General features: G+C 42.4%; 1 protein-coding gene across 2 annotated transcripts in view; it reads right to left on the bottom strand.

Moving 5' to 3' along the window:
* The window catches only part of USP40 (ubiquitin specific peptidase 40), a 3,368,940-nt gene that overhangs the window by 896,745 nt on the left and 2,446,203 nt on the right, over nt 1-25,992 (bottom strand). The gene's annotated exons all lie outside the window — the stretch shown is intronic.

Raw genomic sequence — 25,992 nt, 5'->3', positions numbered from 1 at the left:
GTCCCCTGCATGACACTTTGGCTGGTTCACACAGGAGTAATGCTAACTGCAAAAATCTTGAACTACCCTTAACTGGCTGTCTAAATAATGTCATTTCCAATCCTTGTCCAGGTCATGGGAAACAATCAAAATAACTGACCTGAAGGGAAATGATGACTGATACACAGCGGGGGCAAAAAGTGCAATAAAAAAGCATTTAAGACTTTTTTTTAAAGATTCACTATGTAATGTTACTGTTTTTCCAATTTTAAAAGCATATGCATCTTTAGATTTTTTTAAAATACAAAATGAATGTTTAGAATGTTAATAGGGACCCCAGCTGCTACTTTACATACAGTAAACTGACAACAGCAAGAAAGGGTTGTTGTCAGCAAATGTACTGAACAGGACCAATATTTTCTGATGACAAATTGGAGGGACAGTACTAAAACTTCCTTATGCTACAAAGCTTAAAGATTTGTATGTCACTTACTGCTATTCATTCTTTGGTGAACCAGGGGTGGAGGGGCTAATCCAAACTATCTTAAACAAATAATCCATGCAAGATGCAACAATGCAATAAATAAACAAATGCTACTACACAAAAGATTCACATCAAACAAAACAGCAACGCAAACTTGGAAAACATTACTAAAATAACAATACACTAAGAGAGTACAGTTGTTTAGGTTAACCTACCATAACATCAGATGTTCAAAAAATAACTGCAAGAAAATCCTTAGCTAAATTCTGCTAAGGAGAGAACAGATGGCCAGCTTCCAATACTTCTGGGCACCTTCCACATCATACCCAAACCATTACTCGTCTCAAGACGACCTGAGGAAAAAAAGAGTGGTTTGGGTACCAAGCCCTTCAGGGTTTTCATGACACCTGAGAGAGGGAGACTAGAGCCTAGAAAAGACCATTGCTAGGAAAATAAAAACATGTATCCTCACCCTGGAAATAAAAACACACACATATGAGGATGTGAAAGCATGGAGTAAGCGACTGCAGCAGTAATCATTCGAACATCTACTGCTGTAGTAAGTTTACTTACTTACACAACTGTACTATGTTCATCATTTGATGACTGTTGTGGTAGCCATAACTATATTGCTAGAATATCACAGCTTACACTGATGGGGTGGGGGACAAGGGTCCAGAAGCACCTGGGAAATGGTCCTAAAAAAAGCCTGTCGTAGATCTGGAGGAGGAATCTGGCTTTGTAGTGCATTGTAAAATGTATAAACTGAGTATCAAGTTGCTGCTTCTACAATATTTCAAAAATGCAACCCTTTTCAAAAGCCACACATAAAACCAAGGTCCTGTGAGAATCAACCTTAACTCCATCTGGAAGTGTCTTGTCATGGTGGGCATAGGTATAACAAAGGAAGGAACATGGAAAAAGAAGTTATGTCTTACCATAACGTTCCATCTGTATTGTTGAGCCTTGTTCAGTCATTACGCATGGGTTATTGGTTCTGACCTTGGAACCGAGCCGGCCATTTTCCAAGCTCGTGTCAGCTTCAAACTCTCGTGCTAAATTCTTACCCACAATCCTCTCCCTGTTACCTCAGATTGAGTTTGCAAGTCAAAGAAGGTAGAGGCTACCTCTGGTCAAATAACCTAGGAGAACCGGATGTTGAGATCCACTAGAAACCACAGGAGAAGGAAGGAGGGAGGGTTGTAATGACTGAACGAGGATCAACAATACAGATGGAACGTTATGGTGAGACATAGCTTCTTTATCTGATATTGTTAATCCTCATTCATTCCTTACGCATGGGACAGAGTCCCCAGCTACCTCTATTCCTGGGAGGCTCTCATGGAAGTACATTCCTGAGCACCATAGAACCGAAAGATGCTCTTCCCCTGTAGGCCAAATCCAATTTGTAATGATTGATGAAGGTATGAGCATAGCCCAAGTTGCAGCTGCACAGATCTCATGTAAAGAAGCTCTGGCATGGAAGGCAGCAGAAGTTGCCACCGACCTTGTTGAATGAGCTTTCATGGTAGTAGGCAATGAGATATTACGTTGTATATAAATGAAGGTCACACAGTCCTTCAACCATCTAGCTAATGTGATCTTAGCAACAGCAGATCCTAATCTAGGTCCAGAAAAGGCCAAAAATAACTGGTCAGATTTACAAAAGGGTTTAGTCCTGTTTAAGTAAAAACAGATTTGCCTGTGGATATCCAGGGTATGTAGGCAATACTAGCCTCTGTTTGAATGATTGGGAAAGAAAATTGGCATTTCAATGGCTTGACTAATGGACATTTCAGAGATCACTTTAGGCAGAAATGATGGATTAGTTCTCAGAGACACTCTATGAAAAATCAAGTATGGACTCCTGATACTTAAAGCTTGAAGCTCAGAAATACGTCTGGCAGAAGTAATGGCGACCAAAAAAGTACAATTTTGTACCTACCATAAATGTAGATGTTCGAGTGTTCACACTGCTACAGTCATCACACTTGGGTTATCCTGCCATTAGGCGGTCCCACAGTCGGTCAGAGTTCCAAAGTCTTGGTCCGACGTCGGTTGCTGTCGCCTCTTCCCTGACGTCCGTGCACCAGGGGTATATAAGATGCATCCGACGCCATTTTCTTCAGTTTTTCTTGCCCCAGATGTCAGCTGCCCCCAAGTAGGTAGACAATACATATTGCTAATAACAGTTATACATATAAAATAACCATAATACCTTCAGTTACAAGCAAATACACCACAAAGGTTGTATAGGATAGAAAGGTATAGATAAGGCCAGCCAGTACAGAGGGGATGGAGGGACTGCAGCAGTGTGAACACTCGAACATCTACATTTATGGTAGGTACAAAACTGTACTATGTTCATCGTGTTACACTGCTGCAGTCATCACACTTGGGTAGAATCCCAACGCTAAGGTTGGGTGGCTGGTCTATAAGGAGTTAGGATTGGCTATGAGGACCTGCAGAACTGCAGTGGAAAATCCTTCTCTGGATTTAGAGTAAAGAGGCAGGTGGTAATGCTTGGTAAAGGTGTGCACTGAACTCCAAGTTGCAGCCTCCAAAATTTCCTTGGTAGGTACTCCTCTGAGAAAGGCCGTTGAAGTGGCTGTAGCCCTGGTGGAATGTGGCCTAATGTGTTTTGGGACTGATTTTCCATGCTGAGTGTAGCAGTAATGAATACAGTGTCCTATCCATTTGGATATAGTCTGCTTTGAGATAGCCTTGCCCTGTGATCCTGCAGCATATGCTACAAACAGTTGCTCAGTTTTCCTGAAAGCTTTTGTTTTGTCCAAGTAGAAGCGTAACTGCCTGTGTATGTCCAAAGAATGCAGAAGTTTCTCCCCTTTATTCTGGGGGTTTGGATAAAAGGTTGGCAAATAGATGGTTTGGTTAAGAGCCACACTAGATACCACCTTTGGCATAAAGGTAGGGTTTGTCCTTAGAGAAACCCTGTCCTGATGAAAAATTATAAAAGGTTCCACTGCCATTAATGCCTGTAGCTCTGAGACTCTTCGTGCTGAAGTTACTGCCAGGAGCAGAGCTGTTTTTCCATGATAAAAATTTTAGATTGGCTGTATTGGCTGGCTCAAAAGGTGGCAGAGTTAGCTTTTCCAAAACGAAATTGAGGTCCCAAGTTGGTGCTCTCCAGGGCGGTCTTATGTTTTTAGCCCCTCTGAGGTACTGCTTTAGCAAGGGATGAGAGAATAAAAGATGATCCGTGTTGTAATGTGCTGAAATGGCAGAGGTGTGGATCTTAATTGATGAGAAGGATAGGCCTCTGTCCGGCATCTCAGTTAAGTATTGTAAAATCTGAGGAATGTTTGGAACAAGCGGGTCAAGGCTTTGAGCCTGGTTCCAGGCACAGAATCTCTTCCATTTTTCTGAGTGAGCTTTCCTTGTGCTAGACCTCCTGGCCTCCAAAATGACATCCATAGCCGCTTTAGAGAGAGGTGTTTGCTGTTTGACTAATGAATCTGCCATGCAGCCAGGTTTAGAGTTTTGAGCTGCTCGTGCAGGATCTGATTGTTTTGTTGAGTCAGAAGGTGTGGAATTTGAGGCAAAATCCATGGTGGGCCTTGAGCAAGGTTCCTTAAGATAGGGTACCAGTGCTGGCATGGCAAGTCTGGAGCAATCAGGATCATCTGTGGTTTCTCTTGTCTGGCTTTTAGGAGTACCTTTGAAAGGAGAGGCAATGGTGGGAATGCATAAACTTTCAGGTTTTTCCAGCTGAACAAAAGAGCATCCACTTTCCATGCTTGTTTGTGATAAGTCCTTGTGCAGAATTTTTGTAATTGGCAATTCAGTGGGGAGGCAAAAAGATCTATGTCTGGGCATCCCCATTTTTGCGTTACCATGATGAAGATTTTTCTGCTTAGATTGTCTGCCAGAGTACTTCTCTTTCCTGGCAGGAATTGTGCTTGCAGGTGAACTTGGTACGTTAGAGCTGTGTTCCACAACGTCATGGCTTGCCTGCATAGGGGGTAAGAATAAGTGCCCCCTTGCTTGTTTATGTACCACATTACTGTGGTGTTGTCTGTCTTTAATAATAATTGCCCTGGATGCAGAAGGTCCTTGAAAGCTGTTTGGGCATTTTGTACAGCCAATATCTCTTTTTGATTGATGTGTAGATGCATCTGGTCTGTGGTCCACTTGCCCTGAATGCATTTTCCTGCCATGTGTGCTCCCCAGGCGTAATCCGAAGCATCTGTTGTTAGAGTCTGCCTGGCTGTGGGTAGGGTAAAAGGCTGACCCTTGTTTAGATGACATGCCTGTGCCCACCATCGAAACTCCTGTTGTAGGCAGGGAATCATTGGTATTACTGCTTCTAAACTGTGAGAGTGTTGAGTCCAAACACTTTTTAGGTACCATTGTATTTTCCTCATATGCAGTCTGGCATATGGTATTAGTAGTATGCAAGATGCCATGAATCCCAGGGCCTGCAGAATTTTTCTTGCATGGAGCTGGGACTTTTTTGCCAGTAACTGAAAATATTGAGCTAATTGAAGTTGTTTGCCTGGCGTGAGGTAAGCCATCTGGGCCATTGTATTTAAGCTGGCACCTAGGAATGTAATCTGTTGTGAGGGCACTAGCTTTGACTTCTTTTCGTTTACTGTGTACCCTACAGAAGTTAGCAATCTCTTTACAAATGCCAGATGCTGTAGAAGGATGTCCTTTGTCTCTGCTTGAATGAGGCAGTCGCCCAGGTATGGATATATTTGAATTCCTTTTTGTCTGCAAAAAAACAACTACTGGTGCCAGGCACTTTGTGAAGACTCTGGGTGCAGTAGATAAGCCAAAGGGCAGTGCAGAGAATTGGTAGTGCACTGATCCAGCTTTGAATCTGAGGTATCTTCTGCAATTTTGTCTGATAGGGACATGCAGGTATGCCTCTTTGAGGTCCAGAGTAACAAGCCAAGCGTTCTTGCCCAGCATGGGTAGAAGCTGCTGTAAAGTCAACATTTTGAATTTCGGAATATCCAGGTAAGTATTTAGAATTGAAAGGTCTAGTATGGGCCTCCAGGCCTTGTCCTTTCTGGGGACCAGGAAGAGCCTTGAGTAAAATCCTTGTCCTTGTTCTTGCTGTGGTACTTTTTGAATAGCTCTCATGTCCATGAGGGCTGAAATTTGTTTTTGTGCCTCTGCCCATTGATTTTGTGGCAGGTCTGGCATTCCTTTTAGCCTTGGTAAAGTATGAAAGTGGAACCTGTAACCTTGTGATACAATATTCAGAACTCATTTGTCTTGGGTTATTATTTGCCAGTTTTGAGAAAAAAAGTGCTAATTTTCCCCCCAAGGGGGCTTCCAAAAGGGAAGTGCTTGGCGTACGAAGGGGAAAGTCATTGTGACTTATCCTCACCTCCTTTTGGGGTTGAGGTGCCCCACTGTCTTTGTCTGTTTGAGCCTTGGGGTTGAGATCTGCCTCTTGGGCGTCTGTATCTGCCCCTCTGTGGCCTGTCTGACACTGGAAAGGACCAATTGTTTGTAGGCCAATTTCTGCTAAATCTAGGTGGCTGTACCTGTAAGAAATCCTTGACTGTTTGCATAGATTTAGCTTTATCTTCCATTTTCTTTAACACCTCTTCTGCCTTAACACCAAACAAGGTATCATGCTGTAAAGGAGCATCCAAAAACTTTGCCTTAACATGATCAGGTAAACTCTGTTCTTTTAACCAAGCATGACTTTGAATCACTGAACCTGTAACTGCGGCCCTACAAGAGGCCTCTAGAGAATCAAAACCACATTGCAGAGTATGTTTTCCCACCTGTTCAACTGCATGCAACAAATCCTGCATTTCTTTACGATCAGGAGCTTCTGAGCTTGCAAGCATTTTCTGTTTTAATTGAGCCATTAAATATTGTTGGTACTTAAGCATGTGAAACTGGCAATTTAAAGCTCTTACTGCTAGAGTTGCAGAAGAACTTTCTTCCCCCATCTATCCAGAGTTCTGGAATCTCTGTCAGAGGGTACTGGATTTTTTGCAATGGAAGCCTTAACCCCTTTTGGACCCTGGGAAATAGTTTCTGGATCAGCAGAAGGGTTTTTATAAAGAAACTTGTGAGAGTCAGGGACTCTGTAGTACCTATCTGGCTTGGCTGGTGCAGGGGGTAAAGAATCAGGAGATAAGCTGGATTCAGAGAACACATCATCCACAATATCTAGCACAGGCGGAATAGCCAGTGGCCTGTGCTGAGGCAGTAAAAGGAAATCTCTGAGCCTTTTCTTAGATTCTGAGTATTCCTGACTTTCCCAATGGAAATGCTCCCTCATGGTATGTAAAGCTTCCCCAAAAGAATAATCCTCAGGAGGAGAGGCTGAAGGTATAGATTCTTCAGCATCAGAGTCCTCATAGGGAGGTATAGAGTACCCCTGGTCAGAAGAGGAATCAGAGGAAATGGAAACCTGATCAGAGGAATCATAGTCTGTATCCTGCCTAGGCCTTTTCTCAGGAGGGGGATGGGAACCCCTGATTAGAGTAATGAGGTCTTCGGCCATTTTAAGCATCTGTTTCTTAGGCATGGTGGTTTGTTCAGGAGAATGCTGTACTTGTTTCTTTGTCTTTAGTGGTATTTTTGTCTTGGCTGTTGATTTAATGGTAAGTTGTGAAGGTCTGAAAACACCCTCAGAAGCCGATGCCTGCTCAGCAGCTCCGGACTCATCTGAGGGATTAGTTTCCGTAGGCCCAATACCTTGAGTTTCCAGAGGCCTATTTGTCTCCACCTGGGAGTCGGAGGCGGCCTGTGGCTCTGAGGTAGCGGGTGTCAGGGGCTGCAAAAGCGCCTCACTGAGAACCGGCAAACCGGTGACTGGCATAGAAGAGGTTTCGTTGTCGGTTTTGGACTTCAGATGTCTGTCTTTATCCTTGTCCTTGAGTTTCTTCGGTAATGCAGTCATCAGTTGATCTGACGGCATAGTATAATTGAACCTTCGGCCAAAGTAGTGCAAAGCAAAATCAAAACGCCTTTTTATAGTATGTTTGTTAAATCTAGCACAAAACCGACAACTAATTACGTCGTGATCAGGGCCTAGGCATGGAATACAGTAAGAGTGGAAGTCCTTATGAGGTATTTGCTTTCCACAAGAAATACAATTATTAACTTTTTCTGACATCGGTCTGAGGCAAGAAAAAAGTTTTCCCAACGGGGTACTTAGCTTTACTGAAGACTTCGGATCTGAAATTCGACTTCGAAAATCTCAGGAGTCGGCCGACCGGCACTTGCGAACTGCTTCGGCTTCTGCTTCGGGCACCGAGCGGCAAGAAAGACTGGAGAAAATGGTGTCGGATGCATCTTATATACCCCTGGTTCACTGATGTCAGGGAAGAGGCGACCGCAACCGACGCCGGACCAAGACTTTGGAACTCTGGCCGACTGCAGAACCGCCTGACGGCAGGATAACCCAAGTGTGATGACTGCAGCAGTGTAACACAATGAACATCAAGGTTTTCCATGACAAATACTTGAGGTCGCAAGAAGAGGCTGGTTCGAAAGGTGACATTGTCAGAGCTTGTACAACTAATGATAAATCCCATGGTTGAACAGGTTCTCTAAAAGATGGCTTCAGATGATTCACACCTTTTATGAAGGTCTTGCACAATTTATGGGACATAAGAGAGGAATCTTGGACACCCTCATGAAAATTAGAAATTGCAGCCAAATGAACTCTAATGATAGACCTGATTGAACAAGGTTGGCCAGATAGTTTAGTATTATTGACAGTGGTGCTGAAAAGGGGTCTACTTGTTTATCTTTCAGCCAACAGGTAAATCTTTTCCACTTGCTCAGATAAGTAATTCTAGTGGAAGACTTGTGAGAAGCAATGAGAATATCACGTACTGGTAAAGAAAGATCATTCTGCCTGGCAATCAAGGGAATTGGAGTAGCCAAGCCGTGAGCTTCAGGCTGTTCAAGTTGGGATGAATCAGGTTCTGAGGATGTGAGATCAACTCTGGGGTTGGATGGAGAATCCATGGTCGATCTTGTAGGTGAGGCCAAAGGAAGGGGAACCAAATCTGTCGAGGCCAGTATGGTGCTATGAGGATCACCTTGCTCTTCAACTGATGGGCTTTCTACAGAAACTGGGGATGAGGGGAAAGGGAGGAAATATGTAAAGAAGACCCAAGGGCCAATTGTGGACTAGAGTGTCCCTGGGTGACTGTCCCGGAGGGGGAATCAGGGCAAAGTAGTTGTTGCATTTGTAGTTGGTCGGAGATGCAAAGAGGTCGCAGCAAGGACGGCCCCAGCAATGGAAGACCTCTGCTGCTATCAAGGGATTCAGGGACCACTCGTGAGGTTGAAGAATGCACCTGCTGAGTCTGTCTGCTATCACGCTGGAACTCCCAGGAATGTGCGTTGCTAGAAGAAAACGGTTGGTAGCCATCGCGCATTGCCATATCCTCATGGCCTCTTGACAAAGGGGGTAAGATTTGGTTCCACCTTGCTTGTTGATGTACCAGACCACCGCCATGTTGTCTGATGGAATTGCAATTGTCCCAAACAGTAGCAGGGGCTGGAATGCTTGCACCGCCCTCAGCTCTAGAACATTTATATGCAGATGGGCCTCCAGTTCGGACCAAGTGCGTTGGACTGTCTGTCCCTGACACAACCCCCCCACCCCATCAGGGAGGCGTCCGTGGTCACTGTGGCCTTGGGTTGCTAGGGGGAGAAGGGGCGAGACCATTGTGAGAGATTGAGTGTCATCCACCAATTTAAATCTTGTTTGCACCTGCAGGTTACTCGAATCATGGCTGAAAGAGAATGCTGAAAAGGATACCATTGGGTGAGCAGTAGCCATTGTAGAAGCCTCATGTGAAACCTGGCCAGGGGAACAATGGTGATGGAGGCTGCCATGGAACCCAACAGCTGTAGAACAGAGTGAGCCGTGGATTTTCCCTTGAAAGGATTGGAATTAGTTGTTGCTTTATCCTTAGAATTCTGTGCTCTGGAATAGCAGCTCTGCAGTTTTTTGTGTCCAAGATAACCCCTATGAATTCTGTCGACTGAAATGGGGTGAGACTGGATTTTTGCCAATTTATGGTTATGCCTAGTCTTTGAGCAGCGAGGAGAGAGTATGCCAGGGCTTTTTCCAGTAGATGTCTGGTGGGGGCGGAAATGAGCCAGTCATCTAAGTATGGAAACACCTGGAATCCTTGAAGTCGCAAGTGAGCTGTGACAACTGCCATGCACTTTGTGAACATTCTGGGGGCTGTAGAGAGTCTGAAGGGCAGTACTCTGAACTGGCAGTGACTGGCTCCTGCACGGAAGCGGAGAAATCTTCTTGATGGCCTGTCCACCTTTATGTGGTAGTACGCATCTTGAAGATCTATAGAGCACATCAAATCATCTTTTTCCAAAAGCGGGAGGATAGACTGTATTGTGACCATCCGGAATTTTTGTACTCTCAAACTTGTTCAATACACTGAGATCCAAAACTGGTCTCCAGTCCCCGATTTTCTTTGGCACCAAAAATAGTCTTGAGTAGAATCCGGATCCTATCTGTTCTGGAGGGACTCTTTGGATAAATCTCTTTCTTAGTAGCTTTTCTATCTCTAGTGCTGCTTCTTCCCTTTGACTGGGTGGAACGTCGGGAAGACTTTTTGAAGGGACGGGACAAAGATCGAAGGGGATATGATAACCTCTGGTTATAATCCTTTGTACCCAAGAATCGGTGGTGATGTTAGCCAGGTAGAAGGGTACAAGGAGAAACGTCCCCCAAACACCTCCAGAGGAAAGGAGTTGGGCCACTCTTCAGGAACGTTGGTAGGATTGACCAGGGAAGGAATCCCTGGAAGGTTATGCAGACCCCCCTCTGCCCCAAAAGGAGTGTCTTCCCTGTGAGTTTCCCCCTCTGCCTCTGGGGGAGAACTCGGCCTGTGTGTCATGGAAAGGACCCTGAGATTTCTTGAACCATATCTTCCCACTCTTTTGGTTTCAGGAGAAAGCACGTTGAGGGGAAGAATAACAGACACCTACGGCAGAAAGGGTCTTACCGTCCTGTTCACATCTGGCTAGTGTGCTTTTAACTTTGGGCCCAAACAATGAGGAGGCCTCAATGGGGGCATTAAGAAAAGAAGACTTAAAGGGTTCCGCGAAGTTGCACAAGCGCATCCAGGCGTGTCGTCTCAAGACCGCAGCTGAACCCGCTGCTCTAGCTGCTCCTTCTGATGCGTGAGATATCAGTCACATAGAGGAGTTAGATATAGATTCAATGGTGGCCAGCTGAGGGGCCACTTTGTCATGGACCTCATCAGACATGGCACCAGCCAAGGTGTCAGACAGCTCAGAAACCAGATCCCTTTGAAGCCTGGTAAAATGTGCCATATAATTCAGGGACCTGATAGCAAAGGTCGCTGAAGCAATGGTGTGCTTCCCAATCCTGTCCAGGGCCTGGGACTCTTTGTTAGGCAGATGGACGGTCTGCCTTTCTTCTTCTGCCAGATCCTATTCTGTTGCGGCCGCCACCCCCAAAGCATCCACAGGAAGACCTTTGGAGCAATGGGGATCCAAAGCAGGAGGGAACAAGATCTTATCTGGCCTCTGGGGGAATAGCTTCGACGGTATCATGAGCCTTCCAAGCATGCTACACGATGAGCCGGACAAGTTCATCGGCAGGTGGAGTAACCCAGGAAGTAGGGGGCCGGGCGCAAAAGGCCTGCAGGAACACAGATTCCTCAGAGATTGGATTAGACGACTGCCAGTCACCTCTCTGTTTCAGGATTTCAAGGATATCACCAAAGGATACCTCAGAGGGTGACCGAGGGGATCCTTCCCCCTTATCGAAATCCATGTCTTCGGTGAAGGACTCCTCTGTGGAGTCCATGTGCTTCCTCTTACATGAACTTTTCCGGTGGACCTCCTCAGCGGGAGAAGCTGGAGAAGACAGCGGAAAAGGGGATTCCTGAGGGAATATGTCCTGCGGCCCTTGCACCAAGTGTCTGCTAGGTGCGACTTGTGAAACCAGTGTACCAGAGGAGGGCGGACGTATAGACAGTCTGGTATCACCAGCAGCAGCGAAAGCCTTCTCCATCAGTTGGAAGGCTGGTCCACCCAGTGAGGAGTGCATGTCTAGGAAAGGGGTCACCCCCTCCCCTAAGTGGCTCAGCCTGCCGACCTGGAGTCCCTGGATGGCTGTGAAACAGCAAACTATGAATGTCACAACTGACATTCTGAGTCATAGCAAAACTTTCCTGCCACGAAGGCAACTGCGGTTCCTTAGTGAGATCCATAAAGGGAACCGCATGGACTTCAAAGGCAATGAAGGAGGAGAATAAGAAGAGGTCTTTGGAGATGGGTGATCACCTCACAAGGAAGGATAGTTCCTGAGGGGGTGGGATACCTCTGGTCAAGAGTACCTGGTCCACAAGACACAAAACATCATGTTTGGAAATGCTTCTAGTGGACCTCCACAGATGAGGCAGTCTCGGTGCCCATTTCATCTGATCGCACCGAGGACAACGGTGCCGAGAGAGACTGGACTACTGTTGTCTGCACCAAAGAAGTCATCGGTGTCAAGGTCTGCGCCGACTGAAGGGTCGGTGCCGATACAGAGGTAATGGTCTGAACTGAGGAGCCCCTCGTTGCCAATATATAGAAGGCTTCAGGAGAAGACGGAGTCAAAATCATTAATGGAGCCGAAGGTCTAGGCACCAAAAGCACTGGGGCTGACTGAGTGAGCTCCGGAGCCAAAACTTTAGCCTTTTTAGGTTTTGGTTGGCGGGAGTCCCAGTTTTCCTATGGGCTCTAGGAGGGGTTGAGGCCTCCGACCCAGAAATAGCCTCTGAAAAGGGAGATTTTAGAAGTCCCTTCAGTAATAAGCTTGTTTTTCCTTTCCAACAAGGTTCTATTAGAAAAGTTCTCACAAATAGTACAGGTGGGTCAACAGACAAATGGGAAGCTCCCAAACAATAAACACACAGAGTGCGCATCAGAAGTAGGCAGTTTGTGTCCACAATCAGAACACCGCTTAAACCCTGGACTACCTTTCTTATCTGCCATGACAGCAAATTAATAAAAAAGGTACCAGCAATAGTACAAGAGAGTACCCGAAGGTATGAGAGAAAAAGGAAAGGGATTACCAACAATGGTAAAGAGAAAATACCTCGTGGTAAATGTGGTAAAAAAGAAGCAGAAAAACCTGAAGAAATTATGTACGCTAGATGCAATAGGGTAAGAGACAATAAAATATGAACTTTTCTGACAGAAAAGTAATCCGTAAAACTATTTAACAACAATTGACTGTACTTAGCTCAAGAGAAGTAGCTTGACACGACCGAATGGCAACGCGGCAAACGAAATCTGAGCTAAAAGGAAGAGGGGGATTGTGGATAAGAGTTTAGCTCGAGAGATTGAAGCTGACACGAGCTTGGAAAATGGCTGGCTCGGTTCCGATGTTGGAACCGATACCCCATGCGTAAGGAATGAACGAGGATTAACAATATCAGATCAACCATTTGGAAATATTCTGCATCACAAGAAATTAACTACTAATCAGAGTTTCTAAAGGATTTAGTTCTGTCAAGGTGACTTCTTAGTTGTCTGTGGATATCCATGGTATGGAGTATCCTTTTTTCTACCTCACTTCTAGTTACTGAAAAGAAGACAGGGAAGATGGACAATTTGGCTAAAAGTACACTCAGATACCACTTAAGGCATAAATGAATGATTATACTAGTAGAAAATGGGATAAGGGTGACCATTATATGAGCTTGCAATTAGATGCTCTTCTGGCAGAAGAGCAATCAGTAACAATATTTTCCTTATTAAGAACTTCAAGCCAGCCTGATGAGCTGGTTCAAATGGTGCAAAAGTTATTTTTCTCATGACAAAATTAAGGTTCAAAGGAGGATCCACCTGTTTTCTAGGATGCTTAGAATTCAACATCCCTTCAAAATAAATTTTCTTATGAAATTGCATGGAAAGAGCGGGATCCATGGGCAGACATGTTGAAATGGCAGACAATAAATCTGGATGGAGGAGTAAGACAGGCCAGATCATAGAGACTCACAAAAATAATGAAAATCCAGGGAAACATTAGCTGTAAATGGTTCTGGTTGTTGTTTTGGTACCAACTAGAAAACCTTTTCCATTAGCTAATATACGATTTTTTTAGCAGCAGGTTTTCTTGCTTCCTTTAATATTTGCTCCAAGTCCTCAGAAAATAGGTACCTAAAAGTTATTAAAACACTATCTAGGCAGTTAGCTGCAGTTGTTTGGAGATGGGATGTGTGTGTAGGTCCAGTTGTTGAGGAAGCTTGTGGCAATTGCCCCTGGCCGTTTCCATTAGAAGGAAGAAAGTACAGTTATGCAATATCTTACCATAACAGTAGACATCTTACTTCTCACTGTTGCAGTATTCTTTACTCATAGGACATCCTGCCAAGGACAGCTGAACATCAGGCCAGCATACGCCTTCCGGGCATCATATATCAGACATACGTCTTACGTTCATAAGTTCATAGATCAGTACTAGGCTAACTGCCTTCGGGGGACATTTTAAGCCTAGCCAATTAGCCCAGGTGAGAATCAAACCCTGCACCTTAACCATTATGGCAACCTACCACCCATAAAGGTGCAAGGCATAAGGTATGTATGTGATGGACAGATGCCTAATCCTCAGAACTGAAGTGCCCCAGAAGAACCAGATCAACCCCAAAGAAAGGCAATAACATGTACATCCAGGAAGGGAAGGAGGAGTCATTGGCCAGAAAGAGGCAACAGTAATCAACAGGGCAGAAACGAGAGGGACAAAATACTGCAATAGTGAGAAGTACTTCTACTGTTATGGTTAAGATCTTACGCAACTGTACTATGTCCTTTTTTATCACTTTTGCAATATTCTTTACTCTTGGGTGAGTACAAAAATTACTGGAAATTATGGGAAAAGAAGGCACACAGAAGAGTCCTCAACAAACCCATGAAGGATGGCCCTGGGTAAAACACACCCTGGAAATGACATCCAACTGGTAATATTTGGTAAAAGTGTGAACAGAAGACCAAGTAGCAGCTTCTAAGATGGAAGCACAAGAGGAGGCCACTACGCTGGTAGAGTGAGCATGAACAGAAGAAGAAAGCTGCTTGCCACGAAAAGAATAACAAACAGAAATAGCCTTCGAAATCCAAGAGGAGATGATTTGCTTAGAAACCAATGACCTCAATTTCCAAACATGAAAGGAAACAAAAAGTTGCTCAGATTTCCTGATATGATTTGTCTTGTCCAAGTCACAGCTGAGCCGTTTATGTAAATCCAAGGTGCAAAGAACTCTCTCACTAGTATTCTGTGGAGAACAGAAAAAAGAAGGAAGATGAATGGACTGATTTAAGGATAAATCATTGACCACCTTGAGTACAAAAGAAAGACTGGTACAAACACATGCACTCTCCTTGTGAAAAAAACAAAAAAAAGGAGGCAATGTCATGAGTGCTTCAAGTTCAAAAAGCCTCTTGGGAGAAGTAAGAGCTACCAACAACAGAGTCTTCCAAGTACAGTATAGAAGAAAAGAAACTGGAGGCTCAAAAAGGGACTGACTAAATTACTCAAAAACAAAATTAAGGTCACAAGGAGGAGGAAGAGGCTTTCTTGGAGGTTGAATATTAGTACTAGAGGAACAGGGGGATAGGCAGACAAAAACATCCCCTTCCAAGAAAAAGACATGGCGTTCACTTTCCAAGCCAGAAGACTTGGCACTATGGAACAGAACTGAGGAAGTTGTTGGTTCAGTGGAGAGGCAAAAAGATCTGTCTGAGGAGTACCCTACCGATGTACAATGTTACGAAACACCTCTCGGTGAAGCATCTATTCATGAGGATTTACCCTATACTGTGCTCTAAAGGAATGTAGACTACCTGAAGAACCAAGAAATAGGGGTCCATGAAACCCCAAACCTGAAGAGCCAGCTTGTAAAGAAAGTGAGATTTTGTGCCCCCTCACCTGTTATTGTACCACATAGCTGTGGTACTGCCTGCAAAAGCCTTTAGAGGACCTGGGACCCAAAGGGAGTGAAAAGCCTGGAGCTCTAAAAGTAGCTAAAAGTAGAGACCTCATTTACTTGATGTTGATATGGTCTGTCAGTTGGTCTCTGGACTTTTAGTTTGTTGGGAGAAGCCTCCCCAAAAGTGAATGGAAGCATCAGTGGACCTAAAAAGGCAGACTTGGATTCAGGGAAATAAGGTGAATCCACCAGCGGAGTTGATCTTGATACAGTATAAGAGAGGAACCAGATATTCCAGAAGGTGGCAGTGCTGGAGCCAAACAGTCTTGCAGTACCACTGAAATTTCCTCATGAGGAGTTTGGCAAAGGGAACCATGGGAATAGTGGAATGCCATGTATCACAGAGCATGGAAAAATTCTCTTGCAGGAAGCACAAGAAGAGGGAGAAGAGGCCAGAAATAAGCAGTCAAAAGGGGACCTTGGGAGTTGGGATACAAGCCAACACAGGAATGGCCTGACTCCTGCAACCCAAAAACACCTGGTCCTGAGAAGGCATAAACACAGACTTTTTGAGATTGAGGATGAACCCCACATTGCACAGAAGAAGCATAATGAAATGCAGATTCTGAAGCAGGAGCTGCTGATAAGGGCTTGAATTAAAAGATCATCCAAATAAGGGAACATGTGAACTCCTTGAAGTCTGCAGAATAGTACCCACAGGGGCCAGGCATTTGCTAAAGACCATTGGAGCTGTAGAAAAACAAAAGGCGAAGTGAAGAACTGATAATGAGGGGAAGAAAATGTGAAACATGAAAACTTCCTGAAAACAGGGTGAATAGGAATATGAAGGCAATCGTCCTTCAAATCCAGAGAGACTTGAGGAAGCAACAGAGAGAAAAGTGTATGAAGAGACAGACAACATCCTAAAAGAAGGGACCTTGAGAAAGGTGTTGAGAAAAGACAGATCTAGAATGGGCTTCCATGACCTCTCCTTCCCAGGTACCAGAAACATCCTTGAATAAAAATATGTTCACTGCTGAGACAAGGGAACAGGTTGGATGGTTCCCCATTTCACAAGATCCTGCAGAATCAAAAGAAAATAAGAGTGTTGACAAGAAGAGGCTGAGAAAGGCCAGAAAATAGAGGAAGGGATTTCCAAGCCATAAAATAACCATTCTGGATAATGGACACTCTTGAGGGGACCTGTCTGGGAAAATTCACTTAGGAGCTCTCCTCCTCACAGGCCCTCTAGGCTGCCTACAAACAAAAGAAGGTTTAGATGGATAATTCTTCTGGAACTTAGGGACGGGGAAAGAGTTTTGCTTCAAGTCCTGCATAACCTTACCCTTATCCTCAAGACTCAAACAATTCTGCAGTAGCAGTACAAAAAAGATTCTGGTTGTCTAAGGGAGAATCTACGTTTGGCCTCAATGTTTTCAGGTAAGACCTGAAGGCACAACCACGAGCATCTCCTCAGGACAGATCCAGATTCAGCTTCCCTAGAAAGGGCAGAAGTCTTACTGTTCGAATCGGACATATCAATCTAAATCACCCCAAGTTGCCAGACAAAAGAGAGGACTTACCTAGTTATGTGGTTCTGATAATAAATGCCCCTGAAGGCCAAAGTAGCAGAAGTATACACTTTTTTCCATACCTATGCAAAGTACGGCTATCCTTGTCAGAAGTTAAATTTGGAATTGGATAACAGTTTGGATGGCTTATCTGTGGACATGGAAACAACAGCAGGATCAGATGAAGAACATTTATATAAAAACTTGTGATACTCAGGGACTTTATAAAACCTGTCTGACTTCTTAGGGGATGGAGGTTGAGAGTCAGGAGCCTGAAAAACTGCAGAAAAGGAATCCAAACATGCTGCTAAAACAGAAAGGAGTTCAGAAGGTCTGGATGAGTCCATTTCAAGAGTTCATACTATCTTTTTTGAACATCAAAATCCTGGGAACAGTCCTAATTAAAGTGTTCTATCATGTGGACCACTGTATCCCCATAAGAGAATTCTTCAAAAGGAGAATCAGGGGAACAGGGAACCTTCTTCATTAGACCCCCAAGGTGAGAACACACTGAATCCAAGAGCAGTGTGCCATCAGACTCCAACAAATCAACAGAAGAATCAGAATCCCTAGGCCTTTTAGGAGTGGATGACCTGGGGCAGAAGTAGGGACAGACAACCCTTGTGGAGGTTTCATGGCCAGAGGGGCACTGAAAATCCCCTGAGTAAAGTCTTGCCACTCTTTGTAAGAATCCTTAGACGCAGAAGTGCTTTTTTTTTGTGCATCTGTGTTCTTTCTTCTTTAAAGGAACATCTACTTTAACAAATCTAGGCGGTTCAGACCCCTGCCTACATTCCATGGGAGTGCCAGGCACCTCTTCCGCAACTAATATTAGCGAATTAACCTAGGCCCCCCAGATATAATCAGATTAGGTTCACCCTCCACATCTGCACCAGACACATGCACATTCTAGCAGAAGTGCAGGAAGACAGATCTGTGTTGACATTCAACTGGGTTGCAACAGAGGGAACTGACGCTGGCATTGGTAGTCCTCGGGTTCTTCACCCAATTCAACAGAGATTGTAATGGAGTTGCAAACATCATACATTACAAACTGTGCTGACAAAACAGTAGATGCAAACATTATACATCACTTTTAAGATAGCCAGTCAATGTCAGTCAACCATTACAGAGCTCATTTAAATCCTGCCTTCTTTTAAACCTCGCTCCCCCTCTGCATGTACTGATCCCACATTTCCAATTTTTTTCTATGTAATTTGCTTCAGCCCTTTTCTAAAGATCTCCGTTCCAGTTGTTTTATCTCTGCTACTATCTTCACTACTTCAAGTAAAGCTGGTTTAGACACTGATTTCCATTTTCTAGCAGTTGCTTTTATGAAATCCATCACAATTAGACTCAGCAAAGCCGTACCTATGTCTAGGCAATTCCGATTCTTTATCACAGCTCAAGCAAATCATTTCCCTACTTACTCCAATTTGCTCTCCCAGCATCTTTGACAGAGCAGTCTGCAGGAATCTTTCAAGTCTGCCAACTCATTATACTTCCAGAAAATATGTTCCCAATTACCTCCTTCTTCCCCATCACACCTCCAACATTTGCTGTTAACCTGAGGAAAAATTCTTTGGAGTCTACTTGATGCATAAAAATACCTGCTTAAATGCTTTCAAGCAAAGATCCTAAATCTTCTAGATTTTGTTGCACATTTGGGAGACATAAATATATCCCCCATTGTTTCTTTGTGAATTGCTTACCCAGTCTCTCTTCCCAACACTTTCTAACCTCCTCTGATTGATTCTTATAGTTATCATGCAATATTTTACATGCTCTACTAATTATTCATTTCTTAATGGCAACTTTTGTTCCAGATTCTACTAGAAACTCTACCAGTTCTGGTCTTTCGTTTAGGACCCCCCCTATTTCTTTCTCTTTGCTTATATTCTGATATCAATCCTTGATAGAGAAGGCAATCATTAACCTGCAGTCCATATAAGTTCTTGGCATCTTCCCATTCTATTACCTTTCCCTCTCTAGTTACTTGTTCTCAATACCTTGGTTCCTTTGCCAGTTTTCTCCAATATAGTCTAACCCTTTTCTGCCTATTGTCAGTAACCATAACTGCAGTCATCTCTATCGGCAGAATCTCCTTTCTCTATTCCCATGTTGGCTTAGTTCTTAGAATACTTTCTGCTACTTTATGAATATAACATTCTGTATCCTTACTGTTGTTCTCCTGAAAGGTCTGCATCCAAAATCCCATGCCATCCTAGTTTCTTGAGCTTCCCCTGAATGCATCATCATCTCTTTCCATTTTGAATTACAGTTTTCTGCTTATGTTATGTATAGGAGCCTTAACTGTGTTGCCTCGGAAATACCCCTTCAACTCTGGTAATCCCAATCTGCCCTGTTCTATAAGTAATATTCCTTGCTGAAAGCTGATTACTTCTCCCAAAATTTTCTTAGGCTCCATTATAGCAGTTTTTGGTGGAATATAAATACATGTCATCATTATCCTCCTCCTTTGCCAGTAGCCCTTTAGTACTACAAATCTACCATTATTGCCTTTTTTACCCACTTCTATCACTATTGTAGCTCCTCTTGCAATTAATATAAGTACTCATCTCTTCCTTTGCCCTCGGTATAACCATCCTGAAAACCTTTATCAAATGCACATGTTCAGTTCTTTCCAGGAGTGTCTTCTGTAGCATAAATATTTGCACACTACATTTTTTTTAATATAGTTCACTACTATTTCTTTTTTTATCTGTGAGACCATTAACGTTTAAAGACATTACAGAAATAATCATATTCTTGAGGGAGTATTCCCACCTTTTATGAATAACAGCTTTTTGTGAAATGTCTAGTTCAAGCTTTTGAGTTAAATGCATGCACTGTTTAGCAGGTTAATAGTTCATAGAATTGTTTCTTGTCACCTCCATTTCAGCCTATTGTCACATCTTGTAGAACTTACTGTTTTACTGAAAATCCTCAAACAGAAATACTCACATACACCCAATACCCCCCTAAAACCTATTAACCTAATAATACAACACAGAACTCTGTACATCTTCAAATACTGAAGCTTTACCCTCCTAATAGGAACAAATGTTCCAAAGTGACAGCCAGACACACAGACTCCAGCTAAACTAAAAGAAAGATTATCCATGCTAAGCAGCATTGTAGAGCCTGTGATTCAATTATGTGCGGTATGGCCTTCCCTTATCTTTATAGGTCTCTCAGGTGGGAAAACACTTCAATGCTTTCAGAAAACATTTTCTCGAAGCCATTTCTCTTTATCAGACTGCCTGCTAGAGACATGAGAACCAGACACAAAACTGTTTACTAGAAAAAAAGCTTTATATTATTCAATATTCTTTTTTATTTACTTGCTTTCTCTTGAAACACAATGCTATATAAAGCTAATGTCCTTAACCCAGTCAATCCCCATATGCAATAATGAGAAAAAGTACACTAATTTTCTTTTGTCATGCTCTTTTAACCAGATTATTTGCATCACAGTGCCTACATTTCTTAAATGTTAACAAGGAGAAAAAGAAAAAGAAAACACAGAAGCACCTATTTTCATTAGTATCCCCATTACTCTTAAAAATAACTGAAAAAACTTTCTAACATGCAAAGAAAATCATGCTCCATTTAAACAGTACCATTAAGAAAATATTTTGTTTTACTTACAGTTATCTTTCTCCCTCCTCTTTCCCTCTCCCGAGTATTTTTCCAAACATTAATGATGTGAAGTAGGGCATATGCTTTAGAGTCTCCTATAAGTTTAACAAAGTCCAAAAAAATCCAATATTTCCAGATTTTCTTGTTCTGTCCTGTTTCACAAATATAATTACTTCTTTGTAACTCCACACTTGTCAATTTCCAAGTCACTGATTTTATTCTCCAAATGTTAAAGACATGAAGTAGAGTATATGCTTTAGAGTCCCCTACAAGTTTAACAAAGCCCAAGAAAGTCAAATATTTCCAGATTTTCTTGTTCTATTCCTGTTCATCTCCATCTTCCAAACCCTCTCTCACTTCATTTCCATTGCACTCTTGATTCTTCTAGTCAACTCTTGTGCTATTTTCCATCTCTCAAGCATTTTCCATTGAAACACGAGGAGAGGTTTCACCAGCACAGTCTCATTCTGGACTTTATTACCAGAAGAACAAGAAGCAGAATCTCCTTTTGTTTCACAGCTCACTTTTTGTTGGACAAACTTTTGTATTTTTTCCTTAGCATGCATTTCATCAAAAAATTATTTTTTGTTCCTCCAGGCAAAAATAATTTGAAGGCAACTGGGTATAGCAGTTTGAATCTCATGCCTGCTTCTCAACATTCCCTGAATAATGGAATAAATTTATTCCTCTTCTGCCTGGTGTACAGTAAGTAGTCATTCTTGACAAACACTCTGCTGTCTTCCACATTTAGTACTTTGTCCTTCTGCCAGTTTTGTGAGAATCAACCTCTTCTGCTGGTAAGCTTGCATCTTTACTAGTAAAGGTCTAGTTTGTTTTCTCATAGCCAGGTTTGGAGCATAAACACAATGTGCCCTTTCAATTAACAAGTCACACAACACGCCCTTTCAATTAACAATCATGTTGTGGAATACCAGTCCAGTTGCTTATTTGTGCTTTCATGAAATTAATACAGTCTGTTCCTTCCAGCTTCTCAGGTACGCAGACAATCTCAGGTTCTCCCCTAAGTGCTCTGTCCTCTAATTCTATTATTTTTTGAATCACCTCATCTTGTGCAGTCTCCTATTCGGCCTGTCTTTTCTTCATTTTGACCTCTGAGTTTTGCAGTTTTATCACCATAACTGAGTATCTGTTTAAAGCTTCTTCCATTTTTCCAGCCTTTTATTGTTTGAGTTGATATACTCCGTCAGTGTTTTACTTATTTATTTTATTTATTTTTATTTTTATTTATTTTACATTTGTTAACCATGCTAGTCTAGCTGGATTAATGTCCATTTTCAGTAGAGGCCTGAAGAGAAAAGCTCCACTATAAGCACTAACAGTACATACAAGACTAAAAATACACAATATGAAGGATACAAGATATACTTATTAAACAGTGTCATGTAAAGTTTGACAAAATCCATAAGTTATTCAATAGATAGTACCATAGATAGTATAGGGAAAAACATTTTCAGCTCTGTCCTTATAGGGAGAGGCACTAAGTTTAAGGAAGAAAAGAAAGAGAGTGGTGAGAAGTATAGCATAAAAGGATTAATCAGGATTACTGCAGGGGCAAAACCAATGGATTTTCAGATGTTTTCTGAGATTTTGTTTAAAAAGAGGGAGAGAGGTAAGTAAGGTAAGCTCTATAGGTAGTTGGTTCCATAGTTTACCTACAGTATTCGAGAACAAGGAATCACCTGCTTTGTTGTTGGACTTTGTTGTGGTTGCTTGAAGTTTGCTGGAGGAGCGTAGTGAGTCAAGGTTTTTGTAGGGGATGATGAGGTCAGAGAGTATAGTTAGAGTAATCTTTTGAGCTTGTGGGCAATGGTAAGTTGAGTATATGCCAGGAGATTATGCAATTCTAGCCAGCCTAGTTGCATTAGGGTCAGACAGTTATGGGTTCTAAACGGATTACCAGTAGCAAAACAGGCAATACTATTGTAGGAGTAAGTTAGTTTGCCAAGGTTAGTTTTTTTTTAGGTTAGAGTAAATGGGTGAGGCGTAAAGAAGTGTTGAGATTAAGTGTGAGTGAGCAAATTTGGTTCTAGCTGATTGTGTTAGGAAGGGTATGATTTTATATAAGGAGCCCAGTTTTCTGTTAAGAGATTTTATGATGTTATTAATCTGGTTGTCAAAGTTAAGGTTGTTATCAATAGTTATTCCTAGCAGTTTGGTGGTGGAGTCTAGTGATATGAGGGTACCGCTGGTAGAACTGATTGAGAAGTCTATTGGGGAAGACTTACTGGTAGGAGTAAAGAGTAGGAGTTTTGTTTTCTTAGCATTAAGAAGGAGGCAACGCTTTAAGAACCAGGTCTCAATTGTATTAAATACCTTCAGAGAGAGTAGATATGAGGGGGAGTTAGCTGAGCATATGATTGTTGAATCGTCTGCATATTGTATGCAGGTAGCTTGAGGAATTGCTAAAGGCAGGTCATTAATGAATAATGAAAAAAGGAGGGGTCCTAGAATGGAGCCCTGGGGGACTCCAAGGGTGACTGGCAGGAGGGATGAAATGTTCTGCTCCCAGAGAACTGCTTGTTGTCTATTGCTAAGGTAGGACTTGAACCATTGGACAGCGAGAATATCGAGGGAAAGGGACTCAAGAATGTTAATTAGAAGGGTATGGTTAACCATATCAAAAGCTTTTGAGAGATCGACAGAGAGTGCAGATGAGAGGATATTATTGTTACGATTTTTATTAATGATATCTGTGAAGGATAAGAGGGCGGTAGTGGTGCTATGAAATGGCCTAAAGCCATGTTGACAATTGGCGAGAATGTTATGTTGGGTTAAGTGGTCTAGAAACTGATAGTGAATACACTTCTCCATAATTTTAGCTAGGGGGGATAAAAGGGCTATAGGCTGATAGTTAGAGTAATCTTTTGAGCTGCCACCTTTATGTAGAGGTATGATATGAGATCCCTCTGTAACAGTTCTATTAATAAGGATGGATATTGGGTATGCAATAGCTTTGGCTGCTTTTTGTAGGTATTCAGATGGTAACTGGTTGGCAGAAGGAGTGCAAAGCTTAAGCTTTTGGATGAATTTGAGGATGAGATCTGTAGGGATGGGTTGTAATTTAAATGTTGGAAGAGGGCCAGGACTGATGGTATGAGGTTTTGAGTTATCAGGAGTTAGTTGACTGGCAAGTGACTGTATGGTCTCAGTGAAGAAAGTATTGAAGGTATTTGCAATTTGGATGGAGGAATTACGATCAGATCCTAGTGAGGTAGGGGTACGAGAGTGGCCTAGGAGTAAGAGACGATTAATTCCTGACCAGAATTTCTGTGAGTTATTATGGTGAATGTCCTGTAAGTTACAGTAGTAGTTCTTTTTATCAGTAAGTATGGCCTTTTTAGTAATATTTCTAAGCTGCCTAAAGTTTTGTTGGTCAGAGAGAGTTTTGGAAGCTCTCCATTTAGCCCATAGTTTGTTTCTGAGTAACATTTTTTGTCTAGTTTCCTTAGTGAGCCATGGGGCTGGTATGGTTTTCATTCTGATGGAGCGTTTTGGAGCATGCCTGTCAAGGATACTTAAGAATTTGGAGTTGAAGTATTTAGCAGCCTCATCAAGTGGCAGGATTTTTAAATCCTTCCAATCGCAGGCACTTAGTTCATTTTGAAATAGTACTTGGCTGAAGTATTTGTTGGTCCGTGATATCCTATATATGGGGGGGTTAGAAAAATAATTTTTCTTCCTTATAATGTAGGTCAAACAGTGGTCGCTTATGTCATCAGGCAGAGTTCCAGTTGTGTAAGTTAATTTAAGATTGTTCGTAAGAATCCAATCTAAGGTTGTTTCTTTTTTATTTGGTTTGTTGATTCTGGTAGTAGAAGTAAGTATTTGACTAAAGCCATGAAGATTTACATGAGTAGTGGGGTTTTCAGTATTTACAGTTTTCCAGTCGGTGTTGAAGTCACCTAATATAACAGTTTCTTATGGATAAGTAGAGGAAATCCAGCTAAGGATATCCTCAATAGTATTATTTTATTCAGGTCTGTGTGCAGTTGTTTTATGCTTTCCTCAAGGTTACTGGAAGTCACGTCTTGAGCTTGCACTGCTTTTTACTGAACAGCTACAGTTTTCTTCTCAGTCAGTGTTTTTTCGTTTCCTTTTCTAGCTGATTTGCCTTCAGGTCCCCTGTATTTCATTTTTCCTGACATCCGGGCATTCTATTACCAATAAAAATAAGTGGTCAATGTGCCCAAACTCACACTGGTAAACTCAAAAGACAGGCACAGCAGATCAGCAAGAGATGTTTATTTTCACTCCACGAACAAACCTCACAATACAGAAACAAAAACAATAACTTGTTTTTGTTTCTGTACTGTGAGGTTTGTTCGTGGAGTGAAAATAAACATCTCTTGCTGATCTACTGTGCCTGTCTTTTGAGTTTACCAATGCTATTACCAGCCAGTTACTGAAATTTACTCAGAAATCCAGGTCCCCTGACTTTCTCTGCCTAGTTTCCGGTTTCACACTGGGAGAGCTAAAATTAAGCTGTTACTCAATGTGCAGCCATCTTGGAAGACCTCGTGAGCTTCTGTCTTGATCCTGCTCAGCTTGCCTGCCACAAAATTTTACTCTGATAGTATGTTAGATGCATGTAGAGTGAGACTGTGCAGCAAAAACTACATCCTAGACTACCACAGGTACTCAGTTTCGAGAGTAAGATCTCATTCCTCTGTCTATGTACCACATCACTGTGGTGTTGTCTATTAATACTTGCAATGAATGGTCTTAGGGACCACAGATGACTGACAGCATTTATACCTGCCAATGTCTTTTTTTTATGTTTTGTGTTTTTTAGTCTGGCTTTTCTGTTTCAAAGACCATGTACTTTTATCCCCACAGACACTGCTCCCCAAGCGAAGTCTGCTGTTACAGACTGTGCTGGAGCTGAAATGGGGAATGGAAGGCCTAGATTCATATGCATTTGCTGTGTCCACCAAAGAACCACCTTTTCACAAACCCAAAACTGGAAACTCGAATGCCAGGGGATGCTGATGTTGGGATCAGTCAGATTTTAGTTGCCACTGAATTTGTCTTATGTGGAATCTTGCTAGAGGAATCATGAGAATTATAGACACCATGAGACCCAGCATCCAGAGAAATTTCCTTATTGAGACAGTTGTCTGAATTGAAAGTATCAGGAAGATGTCCAGATACAAATATACCTTTGCTATGTGGAAGAAAGGCTCTTTGAAATGAAGTATGTAGCAGACACCACAGGATAACAAACCTATGAGGAGTCGTCAAGCAAGTCTTTTGGATATTCTCATGAAACTCCAGTCTATGCAGGAACTCTATCACCAAACTGAGAGATTCCTGAAACTTTGAGAAGGGATCAGTAAAGACAACCAGGTCATCTAAATGAGGAAAATGT

The sequence above is a fragment of the Protopterus annectens genome, chromosome 6.part0 (genome assembly GCF_019279795.1).
Source record: "Protopterus annectens isolate FY-2018-M chromosome 6.part0, PAN1.0, whole genome shotgun sequence".
Taxonomy (NCBI): Eukaryota; Metazoa; Chordata; order Ceratodontiformes; family Protopteridae; genus Protopterus; species Protopterus annectens.
This window is presented reverse-complemented; position numbering and strand designations above follow the sequence as displayed.